The following is a 14340-nucleotide window of genomic DNA, read 5'->3' as shown; positions in this document are numbered from 1 at the left end:
TTGATATGAAATAAAATGTGGCTGGTCCCTAAATTGGGGATCCAACGGGGTGTATAATCCTTCATCCATCACTATTTTAGATCACATCTGCATTTCCTGATATGTTTCGTTGATGAAGATAAAGGCAAAGTCATTTCCTCTTCTAAAAATCGGACGGAAGACCTCCTCGTTGCTCGCAACAAGATCGTGTCTAGTTATTATTAGGGTCTTCCGTCTTCAGCGGAAGACCCTTCTATTATTGTAATGTTTCTTTTTCAGGTTTTTAGGGTTTTCCGTTTTTCAACGGAAAACCCTTCTGTTATTCTACTGTTTCTTATTATTAGGGTTTTCCGTTTTTCAACGGAAAACCCTTCTGTTATTCTACTGTTTCTTATTATTATTTTTTTTTTTTCCCGCAAATTTTGTGCACGAGATTTCTCGAACATTTTTTGTCTGATTGCTATGAAACTTTCAGGGTATGTAGATGATATTAATATCTCTAGACGTTTTTTTCAAATTTTTAAAATTCACTTCCAGTTCTGAGTTATTGCCCTTTAATTGAAAATTGGGGGGTCTTTTGTCCAGAGTTGATCTCGGGAACTACAGATGATAGATGCATGAAATTTGGCGAAATTGTCGGTAACATTTTATAATTTTGCTGGCATGAAAATTTTGGTAATTTCTTTGTTAGTTTTTGAGCTATTTGTCGCCAAAGTTTAAGATTTTTTCGGGGCTGAAATTTTGTTGCTTTTTGTATTATAACCTTTAAACTAAAAATATTTTGTTAATACATATAGAACAAAAGTTGTTTAGAATAACGAGAGCTTTCATTTAAAATTAAGAAAAAAGGGCTGGCCCCTATAATTAGGGGTCAGCAGCTCATACACGTATTTTTCTTATAGCAAAAATCGTTATCATTTTATGAAAAAAAATTAATTTAGTTATTGTTAATATATTAAATAATGTCATTTGGTATCAAATTAAACAAGTTCTGTCCTATATTTTTTTTCAAATTTCATAAAACAAATATGTGAGAATCGTACATGAACGAGTTAATATGTCTACATAGACACACAAGCGAACAAATGCCACATTAAGGCCCAGGCATTTACTGCATTACGTTGTGTTGCGTCTTAGATAAATTGCTGTGATTCAATTTCATTTTTTTCATCTATATCATTTATGAATTCAATGAACACACATTATTTAAACGTTCTATGTGCAACTATTTGTCGGGGCGCCCCTGTTTGTGACCCCCGCGCGCGCGCGCCGAATGTAAACAGTAACGAACGGCATTGTAGAAAAGAGAGAGCCGTAATGCAGAAGAGAAGTTGTGTATTCTTTCGGTGTACACATGCATTTTCAATTTGCTGTGAAACATATGAACATGCACAGGGAACAATACTACATATTTGTTTAAGGAGGATATTTTTCTCGTGTGAATCGTTTACGAGGAAATTCTGACAGCCACACTTCTGTCGACGATCAGCCGTTGATAAGCTACGAGTAATAAAGGAGAAAAGATGGACATTAAAGTGTGTGATTTATGTGGATGTTACTGAAGAAGGTGAGGCTTTTACTCCTTTTAAAGTTTCTTGTTAACTGGTTAAAATTTAGTATATAGTATAGATGTACATGTAAGTACGTGCACACTGTTACACAGATGTTTTTGTTATGGTGTGGGTGTTTGTTTACTAACGTGTAATTTTTACATGTTTCATGGGTGTTTAGACTCGCTCGAGGTTCATGGGGGACTGGAAAGGGTAACTGAATTTATCTATTAAAAAAAATAACAGATTGTGAATTTTCAACTCAAAATTCAAAGCAGGGTCTAATTAGAAACATATCATATATTCTTGTGCAGAGGACTCCAAATGTAGTCATGAATACCCTGTAGACATAACTTCAAGTAAATAAAATTGTATACTTCAGACTTCAGAGTTAAAACATGACTTTAATATCTTTATGATGCCGATCATTGTATCATTAAAGAGGTATAGCAGACCAACGGGTACCCGGTACATGTACTTGTACATGTAGGTTACAAGTTAGAACTATGCCTACCATTCTACCAGTTCACATAATTTTTCTTGTTTAGCAGTTATGATGTGTACTTAAATTCAATCTAATTAAAATTAGATGTTTGATCCGCTCGCTTACTCGCTTTTTGTGTAGCGAGTAAGCGAGCGGATCAAACATCTAATTTTAATTAGATTGACTTAAATTGTCCTTGTTAATGTTTTAAATGTAATTTTTTATTCTCTTTTTTTAATCTGACTACTGGCAGTACTGGCGTGCGAGCAGTTCTCGCCGAGGACCATTTCTCGCTCGTGCACTGTTACATCATATTTTCGTATATAATTTTATGTGTTGATAAAATGACGTAACAATGCACTGGTGAGAAATGGTACTCGGCGAGAACTGATCGCACGCCAATATTGATTAATTTCAGACAAAAACTGAAGGTTGCGAGTGTTATTTTTAATTGAACAACATTGTTTAAAATAATTCTTTATATATGTGACGATCAGACCGGTTTGAATACCAGTGCCAGATAGCTCAGTTGGTAGAGCACCTGACTAGAGATTCAGGGGGCCCATGCAGGTTCAAATCCCTTCATTATTTCTCCCATCCTGTTACAATATTGGTGTTGTGACCAACCCCTGGAACTAACAGGTTAACTCGATCCTGCCAGGGATGATCTTCGAGGGTGAAGATCATTTAACTCTTTACCCCTTAATGCCACCTTTTGACGCATAGGCCATATCCTTAACACTCTACCCTGGGCTACCCTTAGAGTGTTTTCAGATGAACTGAAAACAGCTGGTGTGTGTTTTTGAATAGACTTATTACAGGTCTTAGCAAATCAAAAACATAGAAAATTATATATCAATGGATTTGTAATGAATTAAATTTTCAATATTCATTGAAAAAAAATTTATTTAAGTCACTAATAAAACAATACAGGTGCTAACAGGTATATGAAAATAAAACTGAGTGTTCTACATTGAAGCTTTATAAAGAATAATTTCACTACAGATACTTGATAAATATATTTCAAACTGTGTGTATTACAAATAATTATTTAATAATTTTTATAGAAAGATTCCATTGTCATCACGGAATTCGTTTTTTGATAGTAAATAATTAAATGCACCTGTGGTTGACTTTTCAATTCATGTCTATCATTTTCAGACTTATATTTACGATTTTTCCAATAAATGGTGTAAGTGGATTTGATAAATCTAACATGTTAACAAAGTAAGTGTGTTAACTTTTTGAAAAAATTCAAATTTACCGGTATATTCGTGTATTTAGGGGTTGCAGGTAATGCACACCTTGTGTTCCGTTTTCTGTAACTACACAGATTTTTCCACAAAATTTTGCATGAATTTGACATCTGGCTTTCATTATTCAATCTCACTACCAATAAATCTAGAAAATTCCACCTCTAAACTTGATTATAAACAAAAAGTGAAAACATGTGCGATGTCCGCATCGTAGTCCGCCATCTTTGTTTATTGTAGTAATGCATCACGCCACCATACACAGGTAAATCACGTGATATCTTTATTTAGAATGAGTGAACAACCATCCGTATACATGGCCAGGTGTATACCGGTCAATGTTTATAATAAACAACAGGTGTTGAGAGGTCTAATTAAGAGCTGTATATAGGGTGCGTCAAAAGTCGTCATTAAGGATATGGCCAGGGTCGTCAAAACGCGTCATTAAGGGTTAAAGGATAGAAACCTCTAAGGGGAAAAGAGTTAAGGGGGAGGAATGTGACGGTCAGACTGGTTTGAATACCGGTGCCAGATACATGTAGCTCAGTTGGTAGAGCACTTGACTAGAGATTCAGAGGGCCAGGTTCGAATCCCACTTTGTTCTGTCGTTATTTCTCCCATCTTTTACATATACATGTATATCAGATATATGACAGATGATTAAGGTCATCACATGTTTTGCAAGATGCAATAAGTGTTAAAAACCTTTACTTTACAACAGAATACATTTAAGTGAATATTTATGTTTCTTGTTATTATTTGGTGTGGTTTTCTTGACAGTGTCGCATAAACAATTTACCCGCTCCTAAAACACAAACTTTCTTTTTGTGGATTCAGCTTACCGCTGATTGGCTGCTGTTGCAGCAGACAAATAAGATATGCATGCACAAAACACAATGAACTTATCAGAGAATGAGTTGAGTTTATTTAAACTGTTGGAATTTGGGTTTTTTTTTTAAAATGTATACTTGTGACAAAACATATATGTGGTACATACAGCTGTAGCTTTATGAAGAAAATTTTGATTAGACCATATATACCTATCATGCAAGTAAATGATATTTACAAAAAACTTGCAATTTATGGCGCACGAAATATACGCTAGTTTTATAAAGATTGACATACATGTAATGTACCACATTCTTTGAAAAATAATCTATTAAAAATTCTTCATTAAGTTTACTCATACATGTTTTATGCTTATTACACGTAGAATTGTTTTTAAAACATGTAATTTATAAGAAAATAAACAAAAACCCTCGCTAAATTTATTTGCAAACAAAAAATACACAGTAGAATTGATAAAAAATGGTATACCAGAAGCTAATACCAGTACATGTACTTTGACGCTGTTCGGTGGGTAATATTCGTTTGTAATTTATGAATTGAAATATTGACTGTTGCACTACAAGTATGGTAATAAACTCTCTCTCTCTCAAACTCTCTCAAACTCTCTCTCTTTCTCAATTTGATAAGTGTTTATACCTATGAAAATTTTTTAATATTATATTATGACTTGATATGCAAATTTTTGATCTTGTACTGCCTAAATGTTATGTCATGTATTGGGATATGTCATACTTATTACACTGCATGGTCAGTGTATTCTTTACAGAAATACTATGCATATGTTAATGTAAACACAGCTATTACTAGTACATGTATGTAAACACAGCTAATTATTTTTTTTATTTATTTCCGCTCAAAACAGACTCTTGTTACCACATGGCTTTTACCGGTACCTGTTGATTCTTGTGGGTCAGCTCCTAAGATTAACCTGTCACCTCTATCCACATGCATATTCCTTGTGTTCTACAGACTATTTACTGGTAATTCAAATTAAATCCGATAATGCATGAACAATAATGGAACTTGAAGAAAGCATCATGCCATGTTGTGGTTTGTGTTTGATAAGAAATTATGAAAACAAAATTAAGGCTGTTTAAAGAAATTCATAATTGCTGTGAAAATTTGTTTTTCAATAAAAGTATACAATTATGTTTCCTTTATTTTTTATTTCATAAAGATATTTTTAGATGTGTTTACACAATTGAAACCCCCCCCCCCCCTATTTAATTGTGTGCATTAAGATTACATGTAGGATATGTAAATGTACATTTGACTTTGAAATAACATCTGCTATGATAATTACTTTTGAAATGAACAAGAAACGACCTATTTCTACCTTTCTAAGGTATATATGCATAAAAAAGTAGAAAAACATGTCAAATTTGAACATTTTTCATTGAAATCAACTCTGTCTCCAGCTACCTGGGTGTGTTTGAATTTAATTCTAATTTAAGGCAGATGTCTAACTTGTAGGTTGTAACTTACTGTTTTAGCATGGTTAGAAGAAGACTAGAAATCAGAATAGATTAGATATTCACTAAATATGATTGTTAGCTTACTTTTTTCATGAAAACAAGAAATCACAAGCAGGACAGCTGTCTATTTGTTAATTAAAATGGTACAAATCATACAATAAACAAATAAAGATCACATTTTAGAATCATTGATGATTGTTTTCAAATATGTGTGAGAAATGACTCAAGGAAATTGCCACATGTTTCATAAAATTAGGTAAAACATTTCAAACCATGACTTTTTATGAAAATCAAAAGATTGGGGGGTGGGGGGTATACATGTAAGGGTATTTCTAAGTGATGTGAAGCTTTTATCATGATTATATCATGTAGGCATATGTTGTATTGAATAAGGTTTCTTTTTAAAGGTGATTGAACAAAAGTTGACCTCTAAAAGGTCAGATAAAGATGTTTTACTATGGAGAACCCTGTAAATCTGTGTTTACTAAAGGAAATTGGAAATGGTGGGTTCACTTAAATGGCCATATTTTTATTAAACCTCAATGGAATTGGCAATATGTGGTATTCTTTTTCTCAGAATTGCATTAGCTTTCTTATTCTAAGACAAACCGTCTTTTCATAAAAATGTTAGTGTACTAAGTTAAAGATACAAGGAACAGTTTCGGATAAAGTACCGTCAATATTTTTGTAAAATTGAGAGTGACTGTACTTGAAGGTTTATCATTGTTGCGTAGATTCATGAAATGAATTTTAATGATTACCAATAGTTAGAGGGATGTCTCTTGTTGGAATTGGTAAGCAATATTAAGGCCCCTAATTTTAAGTACATGAGAAGCAGAAATAAATTGTGAAACTTGCGGCTATGACAGATATGTTGACTTTACAGTGAAATTGAAGGTTACAAACGGGAGGTTATATAACATGAAATGTAGGTGGATGGGATATTATATGCCTATTTAGTATTTACTGGGTATGAGGACAATAGCAAGTTTATTGTCCCCCAAGACAGCAAATATTTAATGAGGCAAAGCCAAGGGAAATAGTAGCTGTTGAATGGGACAGTAAACTTGCTATTGTCCGAATAGTCAGTTAATTGGTATTTCATTATACAGAAGAAAACTTTATTTGTCAGCGATGCAGAATTTCTTGATGATAAACAAATTAGAGTTAAATCAAACTTTGTATTTAATGCGGCGATCTTATTAGGTCAGAGGTGTTCCGAGTTTAAGGTGATATGGGACACTTCCATGTTGTGACGTATTGTTTATCGAAATAAACAATAAAATAAAGTGTAATTATATAAGTACATGTAGTTTCTTCTCAAAAATGGTCACCTAACTCCTTAGCACAGTGGGTTAGAGGGTTTACTAGGAACCTGTAAGTCATGAGTTCGAATCCCGCTGGGGTTTTTACAATTTTTACCTTTTCAAATATTTTTAAAAGCTATTTTTTGGTTAAATATTGTAAAATTTGAAAATTCTAAACCGGTGAAAAGTTTTCAATTATATACATGTAGTACTTTAATTCACATTAATATCGACAGATGTCCCATACCACCTTAAAAAGGAGGGAAATCAAATTCTGCTGATGAATGGTTTTGATGACTATTCACCATGGGCAGATAGCATGGATACTATTTTAGATAAAAAGGCATGTTTATGCGGGCGCCTTCTAGTGATCAATTTGTCGGTCTGTCCATCCGAGATGGCTTGACAGGAGCATAGCTTCTCTCCCCTTGGCCCAATCTGGCTCATACCTCATCCACAGGGTTCCTTTGGTTGAAGGATGTGCAGTGACCTTGAACCATGTTTTTAGGTGTAAGGTTAAGGTCATAGCAGAATTATATACATAAAATCCTTGTCTGGGGCATATCTTTTTTCCCTTTGGTCCAATCTGGCTAATACTCACAGAGTGTCTCTATGGTTAAACGATGTGCAGTGACCTTGCATGAAATTTCTAGGTAACGGGTGAAGATCATATCGGATCATGCAAAAATCCTTTTTTGAGAGCATATATAATTTCTACTAACCCCTATTTGGCTCAGACTTCACATAAGCAGAGCTTTTGAGTAAAGGGTGAAAGGGTGTGTAGTGACCTTGAACCTATTTTCAGTGAAAAGAAACTGTGAAGGTCATATCAGAATTATATTTTTAAAAATCCTTGTCCGGAGTATATCTTCTCTCCCTTTGCTCCATTCAGCCTCATACTTTACCCACATGATGCCTTTGTTCAAAATATATGCAATGACCTCGAATGATATTTGTAGATGAAGAGTCAAGGTCATATCAGATCACACAAAAATCCATATTTTAAGAGCATAGATATACTCTCCTTTTAGCCCCTATTTGGATAATATTTTACCTTTACAGAGTTTATTGGTTAATGGCGTGCAGTGACCTTGAACCAAGTCTGTCAATGTGAAGGTCATAGCAGATCTTTTTAAAATTAGTTTTAAATAGTAGATTATTTTCCAAATATGCTTAATCTTGGTCAGATTGAACAAAAATGCATGTATGTTAGGGGGAATGAAATTGAATTAAAAGTTCTATGCCAGCTGGAAAAATTTCAAGTTATAGGTCAAGGTCAAAGCAGAATTCTCTGAAATAACATAAGCGGGGCCCTTTGAAATGTTCACCATTTCAATGTTGTCTGGTTCATAGTAATTTTACATAGAAAATATTCACAGAAGTACAGTAAAGTAAACTTAACATCGATAAGTTTCTGACAATTAATGACGCAACGAGCACACAGTACGAAAGGTCAACCTTTTGAAAAGCAGTGAAGAGGAAAAGTTGCTCAGAATTATGTTTTAAACAAAATTGATTTTTTACATAAATTTTAATTTTGCATTCTGGGTTAAGAAAAAAGATGTTAGTTCAAGGTAAAGTAAACTTGTACCTAAAATGAAGTCAAATTTGTTAAGTCGTACTTAAACACATTGGTTTTTTTGATAAGTCGTTCTTGAAATGGTTAAGGGTTTTTGGTTAAGTCGTACGTAAAAACATTCGGATCATGTTAAGTTGTACCAAGAATCATTCGATTTTTTTTTATCTTTTTGTACTTAGGTTTCTTTGTTACTAGATTAAGAACTCTGCTTCTTAGACGTACTTCTAGCGTTGCTTTCGACATTAGCGGAAAACCCACTCGTTGCTTTGCAACGAGCTTTGCTCTAGTTATTTTTTTTTTTTCCCGCAAATTTTGTGCACGAGATTTCTCGAACATTTTTTGTCTGATTGCTATGAAACTTTCAGGGTACGTAGATGATATTAATATCTCTAGACTTTTTTTTCAAATTTTCAAAATTCACTTCCGGTTATGAGTTATTGCCCTTTAATTGAAAATTGGGGGGTCTTTTGTCCAGAGTTGATCTCGGGAACTACAGATGATAGATGCATGAAATTTGGCGAAATTGTCGGTAACATTTTATAATTTTGCTGGCATGAAAATTTTGGTAATTTCTTTGTTAGTTTTTGAGCTATTTGTCGCCAAAGTTTAAGATTTTTTCGGGGCTGAAATTTTGTTGCTTTTTGTATTATAACCTTTAAACTAAAAATATTTTGTTAATACATATAGAACAAAAGTTGTTTAGAATAACGAGAGCTTTCATTTAAAATTAAGAAAAAAGGGCTGGCCCCTATAATTAGGGGTCAGCAGCTCATACACGTATTTTTCTGATAGCAAAAATCGTTATCATTTTATGAAAAAAAATTAATTTAGTTATTGTTAATATATTAAATAATGTCATTTGGTATCAAATTAAACAAGTTCTGTCCTATATTTTTTTTCAAATTTCATAAAACAAATATGTGAGAATCGTACATGAACGAGTTAATATGTCTACATAGACAAATGCCACATTAAGGCCCAGGCATTTACTGCATTCCGTTGTGTTGCGTCTTAGATAAATTGTTGTGATTCAATTTCATTTTTTTCATCTATATCATTTATGAATTCAATGAACACACATTATTTAAACGTTCTATGTGCAACTATTTGTCGGGGCGCCCCTGTTTGTGACCCCCGCGCGCGCGCGCCGAATGTAAACAGTAACGAACGGCATTGTAGAAAAGAGAGAGCCGTAATGCAGAAGAGAAGTTGTGTATTCTTTCGGTGTACACATGCATTTTCAATTTGCTGTGAAACATATGAACATGCACAGGGAACAATACTACATATTTGTTTAAGGAAGATATTTTTCTCGTGTGAATCGTTTACGAGGAAATTCTGACAGCCACACTTCTGTCGACGATCAGCCGTTGATAAGCTACGAGTAATAAAGGAGAAAAGATGGACATTAAAGTGTGTGATGTATGTGGATGTTACTGAAGAAGGTGAGGCTTTTACTCCTTTTAAAGTTTCTTGTTAACTGGTTAAAATTTAGTATATAGTATAGATGTACATGTAAGTACGTGCACACTGTTACACAGATGTTTTTGTTATGGTGTGGGTGTTTGTTTACTAACGTGTAATTTTTACATGCTTCATGGGTGTTTAGACTCGCTCGAGGTTCATGGGGGACTGGAAAGGGTAACTGAATTTATCTATTTAAAAAAATAACAGATTGTGAATTTTCAACTCAAAATTCAAAGCAGGGTCTAATTAGAAACATATCATATATTCTTGTGCAGAGGACTCCAAATGTAGTCATGAATACCCTGTAGACATAACTTCAAGTAAATAAAATTGTATACTTCAGACTTCAGAGTTAAAACATGACTTTAATATCTTTATGATACCGATCATTGTATCATTAAAGAGGTATAGCAGACCAACGGGTACCCGGTACATGTACTTGTACATGTAGGTTACAAGTTAGAACTATGCCTACCATTCTACCAGTTCACATAATTTTTCTTGTTTAGCAGTTATGATGTGTACTTAAATTGTCCTTGTTAATGTTTTAAATGTAATTTTTTATTCTCTTTTTTTAATCTGACTACTGGCAGTACTGGCGTGCGAGCAGTTCTCGCCGAGGACCATTTCTCGCTGGTGCACTGTTACATCATATTTTCGTATATAATTTTATGTGTTGATAAAATGACGTAACAATGCACTGGTGAGAAATGGTACTCGGCGAGAACTGATTGCATGCCAATATTGATTAATTACAGACAAAAACTGAAGGTTGCGAGTGTTATTTTTAATTGAACAACATTGTTTAAAATAATTCTTTATATATGTGACGATCAGACCGGTTTGAATACCAGTGCCAGATAGCTCAGTTGGTAGAGCACCTGACTAGAGATTCAGGGGGCCCAGGTTCAAATCCCTTCATTATTTCTCCCATCCTGTTACAATATTGGTGTTGTGACCAACCCCTGGAACTAACAGGTTAACTCGATCCTGCCAGGGATGATCTTCGTGGGTGAAGATCATTTAAGGGGGAGGAATGTGACGGTCAGACTGGTTTGAATACCGGTGCCAGATACATGTAGCTCAGTTGGTAGAGCACTTGACTAGAGATTCAGAGGGCCAGGTTCGAATCCCACTTTGTTCCGTCGTTATTTCTCCCATCTTTTACATATACATGTATATCAGATATATGACAGATGATTAAGGTCATCACATGTTTTGCAAGATGCAATAAGTGTTAAAAACCTTTACTTTACAACAGAATACATTTAAGTGAATATTTATGTTCTTGTTATTATTTGGTGTGGTTTTCTTGACAGTGTCGCATAAACAATTTACCCGCTCCTAAAACACAAACTTTCTTTCTGTGGATTCAGCTTACCGCTGATTGGCTGCTGTTGCAGCAGACAAATAAGATATGCACGCACAAAACACAATGAACTTATCAGAGAATGAGTTGAGTTTATTTAAACTGTTGGAATTTGGGTATTTTTTTTTAAAATGTATACTTGTGACAAAACATATATGTGGTACATACAGCTGTAGCTTTATGAAGAAAATTTTGGTTAGACCATATATACCTATCATGCAAGTAAATGATATTTACAAAAAACTTGCAATTTATGGCGCACGAAATATACGCTAGTTTTATAAAGATTGACATACATGTAATGTACCACATTCTTTGAAAAATAATCTATTAAAAATTCTTCATTAAGTTTACTCATACATGTTTTATGCTTATTACACGTAGTATTGTTTTTAAAACATGTAATTTATAAGAAAATAAACAAAAACCCTCGCTAAATTTATTTGCAAACAAAAAATACACAGTAGAATTGATAAAAAATGGTATACCAGAAGCTAATACCAGTACATGTACTTTGACGCTGTTCGGTGGGTAATATTTGTTTGTAATTTATGAATTGAAATATTGACTGTTGCACTACAAGTATGGTAATAAACTCTCTCTCTCTCAAACTCTCTCAAACTCTCTCTCTTTCTCAATTTGATAAGTGTTTATACCTATGAAAATTTTTTAATATTATTTTATGACTGGATATGCAAATTTTTGATCTTGTACTGCCTAAATGTTATGTCATATATTGGGATATGTCATACTTATTACACTGCATGGTCAGTGTATTTTTTACAGAAATACTATGCATATGTTAATGTAAACACAGCTATTACTAGTACATGTATGTAAACACAGCTAATTATTTTTTTTATTTATTTCAGCTCAAAACAGACTCTTGTTACCACATGGCTTTTACCGGTACCTGTTGATTCTTGTGGGTCAGCTCCTGAGATTAACCTGTCACCTCTATCCACATGCATATTCCTTGTGTTCTACAGACTATTTACTGGTAATTCAAATTAAATCCGATAATTCATGAACAATAATGGAACTTGAAGAAAGCATCATGCCATGTTGTGGTTTGTGTTTGATAAGAAATTATGAAAACAAAATTAAGGCTGTTTAAAGAAATTCATAATTGCTGTGAAAATTTGTTTTTCAATAAAAGTATACAATTATGTTTCCTTTATTTTTTATTTCATAAAGATATTTAGAATTGAACCCCCCCCCCCCCTCTATTTAATTGTCTGCATTAAGATTACATGTAGGATATGTAAATGTACATTTGACTTTGAAATAACATCTGCTATGATAATTACTTTTGAAATGAACAAGAAACAACCTATTTCTACCTTTCTAAGGTATATATGCATAAAAAAGTAGAAAAACATGTCAAATTTGAACATTTTTCATTGAAATCAACTCTGTCTCCAGCTACCTGGGTGTGTTTGAATTTATTTCTAATTTAAGGCAGATGTCTAACTTGTAGGTTGTAACTTACTGTTTTAGCATGGTTAGAAGAAAACTAGAAATCAGAATAGATTAGATATTCACTAAATATGATTGTTAGCTTACTTTTTTCATGAAAACAAGAAATCACAAGCAGGACAGCTGTCTATTTGTTAATTAAAATGGTACAAATCATACAATAAACAAATAAAGATCACATTTTAGAATCATTGATGATTGTTTTCAAATATGTGTGAGAAATGACTCAAGGAAATTGCCACATGTTTCATAAAATTAGGTAAAACATTTCAAACCATGACTTTTTATGAAAATCAAAAGATTGGGGGGTGGGGGGTATACATGTAAGGGTATTTCTAAGTGATGTGAAGCTTTTATCATGATTATATCATGTAGGCATATGTTGTATTGAATAAGGTTCCTTTTTAAAGGTGGTTGAACAAAAGTTGACCTCTAAAAGGTCAGATAAAGATGTTTTACTATGGAGAACCCTGTAAATCTGTGTTTACTAAAGGAAATTGGAAATGGTGGGTTCACTTAAATGGCCATATTTTTATTAAACCTCAATGGAATTGGCAATATGTGGTATTCTTTTTCTCAGAATTGCATTAGCTTTCTTATTCTAAGACAAACCGTCTTTTCATAAAAATGTTAGTGTACTAAGTTAAAGATACAAGGAACAGTTTCGGATAAAGTACCGTCAATATTTTTGTAAAATTGAGAATGACTGTACTTGAAGGTTTATCATTGTTGCGTAGATTCATGAAATGAATTTTAATGATTACCAATAGTTAGAGGGATGTCTCTTGTTGGAATTGGTAAGCAATATTAAGGCCCCTAATTTTAAGTACATGAGAAGCAGAAATAAATTGTGAAACTTGCGGCTATGACAGATATGTTGACTTTACAGTGAAATTGAAGGTTACAAACGGGAGGTTATATAACATGAAATGTAGGTGGATAGGATATTATATGCCTATTTAGTATTTACTGGGTATGAGGACAATAGCAAGTTTATTGTCCCCCAAGACAGCAAATATTTAATGAGGCAAAGCCAAGGGAAATAGTAGCTGTTGAATGGGACAATAAACTTGCTATTGTCCGAATAGTCGGTTAATTGGTATTTCATTATACAGAAGAAAACTTTATTTGTCAGCGATGCAGAATTTCTTGATGATAAACAAATTAGAGTTAAATCAAACTTTGTATTTAATGCGGCGATCTTATTAGGTCAGAGGTGTTCCGAGTTTAAGGTGATATGGGACACTTCCATGTTGTGACGTATTGTTTATCGAAATAAACAATAAAATAAAGTGTAATTATATAAGTACATGTAGTTTCTTCTCAAAAATGGTCACCTAACTCCTTAGCACAGTGGGTTAGAGGGTTTACTAGGAACCTATAAGTCATGAGTTCGAATCCCACTGGGGTTTTTACAATTTTTACCTTTTCAAATATTTTTAAAAGCTATTTTTTGGTTAAATATTGTAAAATTTGAAAATTCTAAACCGGTGAAAAGTTTTCAATTATATAGTACTTTAATCCACATTAATATCGACAGATGTCCCAT

At 33.3% G+C, this 14340-nt stretch overlaps 1 long non-coding RNA gene across 2 annotated transcripts; it reads left to right on the top strand.

Annotated features, from left to right (window-relative positions):
* The first annotated feature begins 890 nt into the window (after positions 1–890).
* On the top strand, positions 891–12481 carry LOC136275461 (uncharacterized). 2 transcript variants are annotated; one of them, XR_010714032.1, is made up of 2 exons: positions 891–1546; positions 12185–12481. It is a non-coding gene; the product is annotated as an uncharacterized lncRNA (long non-coding RNA). The 2 variants fall into 2 exon arrangements; XR_010714033.1 differs by lacking the exon at positions 891–1546 and adding an exon at positions 7086–9921.
* Positions 12482–14340: the final 1859 nt, after the last annotated feature.

The sequence above is a fragment of the Magallana gigas genome, chromosome 5, assembly GCF_963853765.1.
Source record: "Magallana gigas chromosome 5, xbMagGiga1.1, whole genome shotgun sequence".
NCBI lineage: Eukaryota > Metazoa > Mollusca > Bivalvia > Ostreida > Ostreidae > Magallana > Magallana gigas.
The sequence above is the reverse complement of the archived record's forward strand: the minus strand, read 5'-3'. Positions and strand labels throughout refer to the sequence as shown.